Consider the following 12,381-nt stretch of genomic DNA (forward strand, 5'->3'; position numbering starts at 1 on the left):
CTGAAGTTCAAACAATTTAAGAGGCCTCTTTCCCCCTCACGGCATCCAGGTGTCATCATTAACATCTGACCCTTCAGAAGGCCTGCTTTCAGAGAGACCCCGCCTGCTGCTGACACCCGAGGAGAGCATGGATGGCAGGCCAGGAGGTGGACCAGACACTGGGCTCACAGCCACAGATGGAGACACCTTTTTGCTTACAAAAGACTCTTCAGAAGCCACAAGCGGGCCTCACAGAAACTGGTACCACACAGCTGTGTCGCAAGGTGGAAGTAAAAGCCACTGAGGTGTTATGGGACCGCCCAAGCTCCGAGGTCAGTCCTCTGCTTCTCAAAGTCCCATCAAGCCAGGAAGTAACAGGTTCCTAAAAGATTTCACAAAGAGACAAGCAATACCTACATTCTGTGGCACTAGGCTTAACAATCCTAACAGAGGGTTATGCTAATTAAAGTCCCAAAGTTCCATGTCTTTATATCATGCATGATTTACTGTTTCCACCTGATTATTTTATCATTACTGTTTTGAAATTTCTGAGACAGGATTTTGCCTAATTTGGCTTAGAGAACTCTCTCTGATCCTGCTAACTGAGCCTCACAAGTTCTGGGATGACGAGTGTGTGCCACTGTGCAAAACTTATCCATTGATTTTTAACTGTGGAGTAAGATAGCCTAAGCCAATACTGAAACCTGGCATAGGACTTAGAATATTCATGTTTAAAATCAGTTAATTTTTAAAAGATAAGACTTCATAAGTCAGCCGATACAGCTTTTATTCTTTTGACTTAAATTTTTTGTTTAATTAGCTAATCTAGTTCCTCAGAAAAACAGGCACCACTCACCAATTTTAGTGAGCTTAAAATGGAGAGGTCTTGGCCAGGTAAAATGGCTCAGCAGTTAAAAAGCGGTAGCTTCACAGCCCACAACCCGTAGAGAAAACCAGATGCCTTGGTGTGCGCCGTAATCCCAACACCTCTGCTGGGACGCAAGGCAGAGGCCAGAGAACCAGCCTGGAACACTGCATGACGGAAGCAGGACCCTCAGAAAACTAAGTCCGGGAAACTGTCCTCTGCCCTGTGGGCCACAGCAGGTGCACACTGAAAACTCATGAGTGTGTATGAAAAAGCAAGCCAGCAACAGCAGAACAGAGCAGAACTGACAGGATGGAATATACATATATATATATACATATATATATATGTATATTCACATGCATCATACACACGTCATATGTATATGAGATTTATCAGAGTGGCTTACAGAGGAGAAAAGGACAAATTAAAAGTTTCATGCTACACGCACTTGCAAATATGTAAAGCACAGGGATAACATTTTCTTGTAATTGAGAAGGTCACCTCAGCAGATTATAAATTTGTCAGCGTTCTTCAGAACAACCCACTTCCCGGTACTAAGCAACGCAAACAGCGCCGAAACAGCCGGGGTCCTAGCGTCTCCGCTTCCATTTTTCCACTGCGTCATTTCCTGGATAAGCCCTCTCACGCCTGAGGCCCACGGACGCACATCCTTAGGCACCACAGGTCAGCATGCCAGCCGCAAGAAGATGCACTGTGAAGGCTGGGCTATTCAACCAAAGCCTTGACCATCACTGTCCACCCCCCTGACCCCGGGGAGGGGTAGAGGCAGATTCTAAGAAAATGGTCTGATGAGGAGGTTTACAACGACCAAGTCACATGCCAGTTCCTTTTAAACGGTGCCAACACTTGGTGCCAATGCAATTATGAGGCTGGAAAAATGTGTAATGAATAAAGCAGCCCATAACTCCTCTCGGAATATGTATGTACAACTTATTAAGCGACATAAAAAGCAAATAGCCATGGCACACGCTAGAACCTCAATTCCGAGACTCACTGCTTTGGGGCGTTTGAGTCAAACCCCATCATCTGGAAGTACCTAACAATAAGAAATATTAGATCAGGCAGTGTTGGAGAAACAGCTGCAAGCCCTCTGCCTAATGAGGAGAGTGGGCCAGCACTTTAGGAAGAAACTTCAACAGTTAAATGTAATGGAAGGCTTGCATCCAGCTTACAGAAATGAAAACACTGGCGTGGGGATATTTTTCTCTTTTGAAATGACTAACTGCCAGCTCTCCCACCTCAAGCCACCTGGTAGAAAATGTGTCCCCAGTGCTCACTGGATTCTCCCAGAGGGCACAGCCCAGTTCAGCTGGTGGTCTTCAGAGGCCTGGCAGGAATAAGGTGGCATCTTCCCTCAGTGTCTCCAGCCCCAGCCAGGAGGACCTCACTGGCACCCCCCACAGAGCGACAAACCCCATCCCTTTCAAGAGTATTGCCAAAGGGAGGTGAACAGCTCCCCAAGCTCCCCCGGCACATCTCATATTCTACAGCTGAGCATTATTTTCTTCCAGCGATGCCGTCAGATTTCACACACACACACACACACACACACACACACACACACACACACACACACACACACACAGAAGGCCCAGTTAGATACTCTAGGAGTCCCATATTCTCAAAGGCTACGTGGAAGGCTTTTGGGCAGTTAGGGTGCCTAAGGATGGGGGGCTGGTGGATGGTCTTTCACTGGGGGTGTGCCTTTAATGGGGATACCGGGACCCTTTCTTATTCTCTTTCGCTTCCTGGTCTCCACGAAGTAAGCAGCTTCCTCCACACACTCCTGCGTTACATTCTGCCTCACCACAGACCCAACTGGGCCAAGTGGCCATGAACTAGAACACTGGTTCTCAACCTTCTGACGCTGCGACCCTTTAATACAGCTGCTCGTGTTGTGGTGAACCCCAACTACAAAATTACTTCGTTGCTACTTCATAACTGTAACTTTGCTACTGTTACGAATCATAATGTAAATACCTGATATGCAGGATATCTGATATGCGACTCCTGGGAAAGGGTCATTTGACCCCTGAAGGGGTCAGGACCCATAGGTTGAGAACCGCTGAACTAGAACTTCTAAAGTCATGAGTCCAAATGCACCTTTCCCTGTCAGAAGCTGATCATTTTTGGCGCTTTGCTCCAGTAACATAAAACTAACACAGACGTGAGTTTCCATGAAGTCACAGTCGGTATGGGTGGCCCTGAACGATGGCGCTGATGCAGCTGGGGCCCCAGGCAGCCGCCGCAGTCACAATAACCACGCCCTAGGATGCTGAACTACAATGTCCCTGCGTTAGGCACACTACACACATTCTTTCTCTCCTTCCTTCAATGAATTATGTTTTTAGTAGTTTTTTTCCTTGTCACACATGTTCTTTTGTGTCTGTCTGTCTGTCTGTGTGTCTCAAGTACACCTGCCACAGCACCTGGGTGGAACAAGATGACAGCTTTGCAGTGTTCTTTCTCTCTTCCCGCCATCCTCCTCACTGGGCAGGGTTTGTCTTCTTATTTCTGAGGTAACACATAGACCGGGCTAGGGGGCCTGTAAGCTTCCAGGAGAGCCTCCTGTCTCCAGCTCCCATCTGGAGGTAGAAGTTCTGGGATTACAGTTGAAAGTCGCCCTTCAAAAGGGCTCCCGGGACCAAACTTCAGGCCTTCAGTCTTGCTTGGTAAGCACCCCAGCACACGGCGCCACCTTGCCAGCCTTTAAGTGCATTTTCAACTTAGGGTATTTTCAACTTGATGAGCTAACTTAAGACATAAACCTCTCATAAGTTAAAAAGTATCTGCCTAATACAGTCTCATCTGTGTGGGGTGCACTAACAATAAAGATGCAGCCTGTGTTTATCATCAAATTCAACAAGATGTCTGCTATTTTATCTGGAAAAATCGATGCAAAAGTGTAACAACAGGGAAGGAGAAATGAAATCCTGCCCTCCTTGCAATCAGTCAAGGAAGAGAGAAAATGCAGCCACTGGGGAGGGGAGGAGTGGGATGAGGGAGGGGAGGAGTGGGATGAGGGAGGGGAGGAGTGGGATGAGGGAGGGGAGGAGTGGGATGAGGGAGGAGTGGGATGAGGGAGGGGAGGAGTGGGATGAGGGAGGGGAGGAGTAGGATGGGGGGGGATGTGGGAAAATAAAGGCTCCTGATTTTAAAATTTCCCATGCTGCTTCTCAACCTTGAACATCACTCAGGGATCTGGGTGGATCTGGTTAGTTTAATACATGGGCCCTGAGTGGCAGGGCCAGGGGCTGGCCTCCTTCTCTCCCAGCCCTTCCCATGAGATGGACACTGCTGGCCCAGATCCATCATTTTCTGAAGCCCGTCTAGGGAAAGGGACTGCGGAGGTGATCATCTGCAGAGGAGGAAGGCAGCTAGTAAGCAATAAAACTTAACCCGTTTTTAATTTATTTAAGACTACCTCCTTACAATTTCCAGAGAAAAAACACAAGAGAAACAGACTTTGTTTCAAACTTATGGACAGCGGCTGGAGTTGGAAGCAATGGCGTTGTTACAGGGTCAGTGTAGCCCAGGGCTCCTCAGCACTCAGCAGCAATGCCCACAGCTCCCCCCCCCCGCCCCCCGCCGGGATGTTCTCAGCATTAATCACTGCTCTTTGACATATTTTCCATGTAGAGGATACAGAGCCTGCTAGTCATGCTGCCAGATGGAGAAGGTCTGCCGAAATCCCACACCAGAACCAAAGGTTCTTCATTCAAAGGTGAATGAGAAAACGACTCCCTATCTCCCTCCCAGACCCAGGACCTGGCTTCATCCCTGCGTCCACCATGCCTGTGTCCCACTTCCTGCCATGGTCTTACTCTGACAGTTTCTCACCTGCAGCTCCAGCCCTCCTCACAGCCCACCCCACACTCTCACCCGCTTCTGGCCCGGTGTTAAGAGCACTCGCTGCTGTCCTCGAGGAGCTGGGTTCCCAGCACCCCACACGGCAGCTCACAACGGTCTGTAATCAAGTTCCAGGACATACACCACCCTTGCCCCCTCTGGCCTTCCCGGGGCACCACGCACACACGTGGTGCACAGACATACATGCAGGGAAAATGCTCATACACACAAAAAATAAACAGATCTTAAAAAAAAAGGAAGTGAAGTACAAACATTCCATCTCTGAGTTTCCCTTCTAGCTTCCCACTGTGAGAAACCAGCGCCCTCGTTAAAAGCACCAAGACAAGGGTGCTGAGCAGAAGCACACACGTATACACAAAGCAGGTGCACCAAGCAATTTTGGTCACATATGCTTGCCGTATTGCTGAGACCAGCAGCACATGCAAAAATCCAGTGCAAAAGCCTCAGCTGGCGCAGACAACCCCCAAACACGCATAAGCTTGCAGGACTCGCTGAACAGGCACACCTCCCTTGGAGGCCCAGAGTTATCTGAAATACTTGTTGGGGAAAGTGGAGAGGTAGCACCAGTTGGCACACACAGGCTTTCTGCAGTCAATTGTAAATGCAAGCATGTAAATTCATCCTATACACAGCCTGTTTCCCCATCAATTAGAATAGTCCAGAAGAAACTTCCATGGCTAATTTCAGAAAACTATCATTCTATCCAAGTTAAAGATAGCTGCTACCTCCCCCCAACACCAGGCACTTCCCAAGGGGGTAAGGAAGGCAGAAAGCCACAATTAAGCTTGTTTACATCACTGGTCAGACCCACAGATAAAGGCAGCGGGAAAAGTTGTCGAAGCCCCCTTGCTGTGGATGGGGACTCTGCCTGGACTGAGGAATGCAGCAGCAGGTCCTGCACTGACCTCAGCAGAGGTACCACTGCACCTGAGGTCCTGCCCCTCAGCCCAGGGCTGCTGCTGTCAGCCCTCCCTGCCATGTGCTCCGGGAGAAACTTGCAGCTGACAGTTCCTTCAGTGTGCCAGGAGCCTTCCTTGTAAGAAAAGCTTAAGGATGACACTTCACAGAGGGTCTGGGGAGACAGCTGCTCAGATGCCCTAACCCCAGAAAGACTCATTTTCCTTTCCTATTCATTTGAGGCATGATCTCGTATAGTCCAGGCTGGCTTTGATTCCCTTTATAGTCAAGGACGACTTTGAACTTCTGCTCCATCCACTGCTACCTCCTAAGGGCTGAGTTTAGGCACATGCACCCCCCACGCCCGGCTTGTGTAGTGTCAGGGACCAAATCCAGCGAACTATGCATGCCAGCGAGCACTCTACCAACTGAGCATGCCAGACAAGCACTCTACCAACTGAGCATGCCAATGAGCACTCTACCAACTGAGCATGCCAGGTGAGCACTCTACCAACTGAGCATGCCAGACAAGCACTCTACCAACTGAGCATGCCAGGCGAGCACTCTACCAACTGAGCATGCCAGGCGAGCACTCTACCAACTGAGGACCCCCACAAGACATCCTGCAGCAAAACCTCAGGTCCAGTTGGCAGCCCAGTGATCTTGCAGGACAGCTTTGCTTGGCTACAATCGACCACGGCAGTCTGGTGACTTCTCTGAGCAGACAGTAAGCATCTGATAAAGACGGAGGTTACATTAATGCAGAGGACAAAGGGACTAGCAGGACCTTCGCACGGCACCTTGGTCTCAAAGTGGGAAAAGCTTCTATTAGCAAGGGGAACGCGCACACACACCGAAGGTAGATTAAAACGTGGACGCTTTTCTTTCTACTCGAATTTGGGATTGCTTTGGATTTACCATTCGTATCTTTATTCAGTCTGGACTTAACTGGTTTCTCCGCCTTTCCCTACAACTGAGATTTTTCACCAAGGGACCCTGCCTTCTCTAATTTGATTTTCTGGGTCCAAGACTTTCATCTTCTGAATCGCCGCTTATCTGGTGCATCCATGAGATCAGCCCAACAATTGTTTGACTATGGCTCAAGATTTAAATTTCTTTCTCAAAGAAGAATTTAAATCTCTTAATTCTCCAGCACTCACCTACCCTCCATCCACTGGGCACTTTGCTCCCTCACTGGCTTCCCCACCCAGTGCATGGGGTCTTCTTGCCTTTGACTTCATGCAATTCTTTGAATAAAAGGGGCTGCAGTTTTGTTACCAGCGAAACGAACTCTACGTTAGAGACATCCAAATTGTGTGGATTTGGTATAAGCTTCTTTCAAAAACTGCTACTCCGTTATTGGGCATGTTTATGCCTAAAAAGAAGATTCTGTGTTCTATTGTGTCCGAAGCTTTCAAAGTACGATTGTTCAATTTGCAAACTGCAATTGGTTAACCAAGCTGAACTTAATTAGCCCGTCCACCCTCCGGCCCACATCAAACCCCACTGTTTGATGTGTTCTGCGGCCCTCCAAGCCGCCTCCAGCTGGCCTCGGGTCACGATGAAAAGGCAGCCGGGCTTAGGTCTGGGAACTGAAATGAGCCGTTTTGAGTGCTATTTTCTGGGGCTGCGCCGCTCTGACCTTCTTCAAATCAATCCTTTGCGGATTAACATGTAAAGCAGCGCCGAATTAATTTCAGAAAAGGAATATGAGATCAGCCTAGGATCATACAAAACATCTAACTCCTAAACACACTAATGCCATTCAATGAGAAACTGTCAATAAGGGGGGTGGGTCCAGGGAGGGGCAGCTAAGGATTTGAAGGCTGGAGCAATCTCAGGCTGGTTAGCTCTCGGCCTACTTCTGTGGCGTGGCTAATGCATTCCTCTAGAAGCTAATCCTATTTCTAAGGACCCTCCTGCGAGGAGCACACAGGCCGTGATGAATGAGAACTAAAATGCATTAAAATTCTCAACAACTTCACCAAAAGGCACACTATTAGATTCTGAGTGTCTCCGGTAAGACGGTTCATTAAAAGGGTGGGTCTTAAAGAAGCTGCTTTTGTCACCACACACTGGGGAAAGGGGCCCGGGTGTCACTTGTGATACCTGCAGTCAAAATATTTTTACATTAGGTTGTCTGAGTAATCACATAAGAAATGCTACATGAAGCACTAAGGGGAGGCCTTTTTCACGGGCTGGCTTAAACGCCGTTATCGCTCCTGTGCCTGGATGATGTGCGCCTCCACGGCTTTAGCCGCACAATGGTGTCGTTAAACCCACTTTTAAAAATCGGACATGAAAGAGCTCTTAATTTCCCTCGAAGAAGCAGTGGTGTCCAACACTTCTCTTTCCCCCTCATTGTATTCTGCTTGTACTCAATTAAGAGATAATTTAGCCGTTTATCGAGATAGGTCTGAGCTGAGCAGTCACCGACAGTCCCTGAGGCTATTTCCGTGGCTGAATCTGCAGACAGAGCACAGTGGGATGGTGGCCTGAGGGTGTTTGAAGTCCACAGTTACAGCAAGGGAAAGGCCACACAACCCCAGACATGACCATGACACATGCAACCTCAGAAATACCAAGGACTGAAACCTGCAAGACCAGGGGAGACTCAGAAAAACAAAACTGCATGTCACCCAGAAGCCGGAGGGGCTCAGCCTTGGTGGCTCAGGACATAAAGGTCCACCCTGGGTGCCAGGCACCATCTGAGCAGAGGGCTCCCTCGGGTGGAGAGGCAGGAGGGGATACAGGCACACCGAGGGAAGCTCAAGCCAGGTCATACGGTTCCCACAGATCATGATGTACCTGCGAACGTGGGATCCACAGAGCATCTCAGTCCTGAGCACTGCTCACCTTCTCTTGTGCTAAATATTACCCAAGAAAACCTGAACTAACACTCCTTCTCACTCCTCCTTCACATCAGCCTGTTCCCCTTCTTTTGTGACTTACTCAACTTACTATAAACAGCTTCTCAGTCCAAACTCTGGGCCTATGAGCATGGTAACTACAGTAATAACCACAATAGTTTCACACGTGATCACTCCTGACAGAATCCAGGGCACCCCTCTTGCAGACATTGTCCCTAACGCTCACACTCCTTCAGGGGGGAGACACCTGTGTGACAGGTGAAATAGGCTGAGAGAGGGCAAGGCAGCTGTTAAAGGCCACACAGCCGAGCCACAACTGAAAGAATCCAACACAAGTCTTTTGGACTCCAAACTACAAGCTGGTCCCATAAAGAAACAGTGGGACAAAACAAACTATGACCCTAAAGAAAGAAGCAGAGAGGGGTGGTCTGAATAGAAATGGCCTCCACAGACTCATGTGTTTGAATGCTTGGGCCGTAGGGAGTGGCACTATGAGGAGGTGTGGCCTTGTTGGAGTGGGTGTGGCCTTGTTGTAGGAAGTGTGTCACTGTAGGAGTGGGCTCTGAGGTCTTCCATGCTCAAGCTAGGCTTAGTAGGGCAGTCTTCTGCTGCTTGCAGATCAAGATGTAGAACTCTCAGCTCCTTCTCCAGCACCATGTCTGCCTGCACGCCACTAAGTTTTCTGCCATGATGATAATGGACTGAACCTCTGTAAGCTAGCCTCCATTAAATGTTTTCCTTTATAAGTGTTGCCGTGGTCATGGTGTCTCCTCACACCAAAGGAAACCCTAACTAAGACACATGGCTACGATGCTAGAAACCCCAAAGGCTACAGGATTTCTCACACCCAAAACAAAGACACTTGTTAGACATTAGGAAGAAGGGTTTTAGGAGTAGATGAAAGAGCCTTGGCCAGACTGGGTGTCCTCAGGGAGCAGCAGAAGGAAACAGGAATATTGGGGAGTCACCGACAGCTAGGCTGTGCCACTGATGACGGGCACCTGACAGTTCTTCCCTTTAGCAGGAGTGAAGTATAGAAAAGGCAGAGCCTAGAAAGCAGAGGCCTTGAGGATGAGGCCTGAGGGAGGCAGGAGGTATGTGCCTCAGACTACCCCAGTCCAGGCCCTGGACCTGCACAACCGTCTGCTAAACTAAGGGCACCCACCAACATCAGACTCTCAGGTCTCAAGGAAGGCCAGTCATGGGGAGACTGAGGGAAGGGATAACCCAGTGGGTGATATCCCCACCTGCTCCTTTGTTAGTTAGGAGCCATGACATTCCAAAGTCAGAATGACTGTGGGCATGAAGGTCTGATAGGGAAGCCCTCAAGGAGAACAGAACAGGAAAGATTCTATCACCTGGACCCATTGTCCGCACCTCCATTCACACCAACAGTGGCATCTGGGCCAGACACACACAACTACACATGACGCTCCACCACAGAGAAGCACAGAACACCACAATCTTAAAATTACTAGGCGTGATCAACCACCATGTAGAGCATTTCAATGGAACAATACTGATTCCCCTAGCCCCAACTTACCTGCCCTCCATCATGTCTTAGAGTCTTGAGGGAGGGAATTAAAGTGCAGAAGACCCAGATGTCTGTCCTGCAGGCAGTCACCCAGTGGGCATGGCATACACAGTAGGACAGCCAGCTGTGCTGCCTGGTCCACAGCAACAGTGAGTACAGAGATGGCTACTGAAGACCAGGGGTGGGGGGGGGGGAGTGGGGGGGTTGGGGGGACACAGACGGGCGGGAAAAACACACACCCAGCTTACGGCATGACACTGCTGCTCATCACCGGCTGAGGACCAGGAACCGGGGAGCCAGCCCACAGCAGTGTTTAGGGACTCATCTCACCGTGCCCTGCTCACAGTGTTGGGCAGGGAGCCTGTGAGGGGCAGGCAAGCTGTGTGTGCAGAAGGGTCTCTCCGCTGCAGACCTGCTCCGTCCTTCTCACGCTTCTACCCTGCTGTCTTCAGGACGAGCACAAAGAACAAGGACGAGAGAACAACCGTATCTCAAAGGCTTGCCGAGTCACGGCCAAAGGGCTTGGACTGTTAGATGTTCACTGGCTCATTACCTCACGCAGACAGACAGACAGACAGTTAACTACAGTCCCCAGTAAGATTATTACCATTCACACTCACCTAAAGATAGCCCGGGACAGCGTGTGTGAGTAATCATTTAGCGGTTAAGAACACCTGTTACTCTAGCCGAGGACCTGGGCTCAGTTCCCAGTGCCCATATGGTGGCTCACAATCATCCATAACTACAGTTCTAGGGGATCCGATTTCCTCCGGAATATATGTAGGCCAAACATTCATACACATAAAATAAACAAATCTACAACAAACAAACAAAAATAACCCGGAGGAGATCTGCCCTTTGCCAAGTCTGGAACTCACTCCCTAAACCTCATGTTTAGCCCTTGCTCTAGACCTTAAAACAAGGTTTGCCAAATGCTTACACTAGTACTTCCTGGACACCTCACTCTTGTCTTACATGATGCAGAAACATTTACTTACAGACACAAAACAAAAAACCCTTCAAGAGTTCATCTGAATAGACTGAAAACTTGTTGCTGAGTGTTGAGTACCATGAACATCAGTATTTGTTCAAACTCGGGTGCATTTGAAGATGCAAAGTCTAGGTCACATAGAAACAGAGAGCAGAGGATCAAAACGCATTGCTTCAAAGAAAGAACTGTGATCACAAGGGAAGGGAAGAAAGAGGAGGGGCAGGGAGAAGACAGGAAGGAAGGGAAGTCAGGAAGAGAGGAAGAGAAGAGGAGAAGGGCCCAGGATCCCTCAGGTGCTGGATAATCAGACAGGAGCCTCCTCTACCTCTTCCCACATTCACTCCTGAGCACTTCAGGGTGTAGGTCACATGTGGCTCGAGGCTCGATCCCTGTGATGGATGACGAGCAGATCTCACAGAGTCATCTAGTCTGAAGGGGATGTTTTGCTTGGTAAATAACCTTTATGTTTTATAATACTTTTTCACTGACACCATTGTTAACAGACTCCAGCTGAGTTCTTTCTTGAGATGAGCCTTGTAACCGATCAGCAACACAGTAAAGGATATATAAATACAGAGAAGCTGAAGAAGCAGACACGGTAAACAGATGCAGGCATGAATGGATGCAGACACAGATGTCACAGACACGGTAAACAAATGCAGACACGGATGCTGAAGCAGACATGGTATATGGATGCAGGCATGGATACCAAGGCAGACAGGGTGTACGGATGCAGGCACGGATGCTGAGGCAGACATGGTGTATGGATGCAGGGATGCAGGCACAAATGCTGATGCAGACATGGTGTATAGATGCAGGGATGCAGGCACAGATGCTGATGCAGACATGGTGTATGGATGCAGGGATGCAGACACAGATGCTGAGGCGGACATGGTGTATGGATGCAGACATGGATACCAAGGCAGACATGGCATACTGATGTGGAGACAAATATAAGGATATATACAGATAATCTGTGGAATTTACTGCTCATGGCACCCCACAAACAAAGTTCTAGAAGTCTGGAAAATGTCCAGAAGATGGAAGAACAAGTCGAGGATAATATCTATGGTTAACTACAGCAGGATAATTTCAAAAACGAGGTAGCTAGGCTGATGAGGTGGATAAACAGGATAAGAGAGCTTGACTCCCGACCTGATGACCTGAGCTCCACCCCTGAGGAGAGAACTGACTCTCACAAGATGTCCTCTGCTCTCCACATGTGTGCCATGGCATGTACACACACACACACACACACACACACACATACACACACACATACACACACACACACAATAAATTTAATTGAAATTATAAAAACAGATGGCTATTTTTTTAAGCAGCAATAAAC

General features: G+C 48.7%; 1 protein-coding gene and 1 pseudogene across 4 annotated transcripts in view; both read right to left on the reverse strand.

Moving 5' to 3' along the window:
• The window catches only part of Hlcs (holocarboxylase synthetase), a 198,659-nt gene that overhangs the window by 47,777 nt on the left and 138,501 nt on the right, over positions 1-12,381 (reverse strand). The gene's annotated exons all lie outside the window — the stretch shown is intronic.
• The window catches only part of LOC128111638 (MICOS complex subunit Mic10-like), a 52,863-nt pseudogene continuing 44,959 nt past the window's right edge, over positions 4,478-12,381 (reverse strand).

This window comes from Peromyscus californicus, unplaced genomic scaffold, assembly GCF_007827085.1.
Source record: "Peromyscus californicus insignis strain IS unplaced genomic scaffold, ASM782708v3 Scaffold_16__1_contigs__length_79575227, whole genome shotgun sequence".
Taxonomy (NCBI): Eukaryota; Metazoa; Chordata; class Mammalia; order Rodentia; family Cricetidae; genus Peromyscus; species Peromyscus californicus.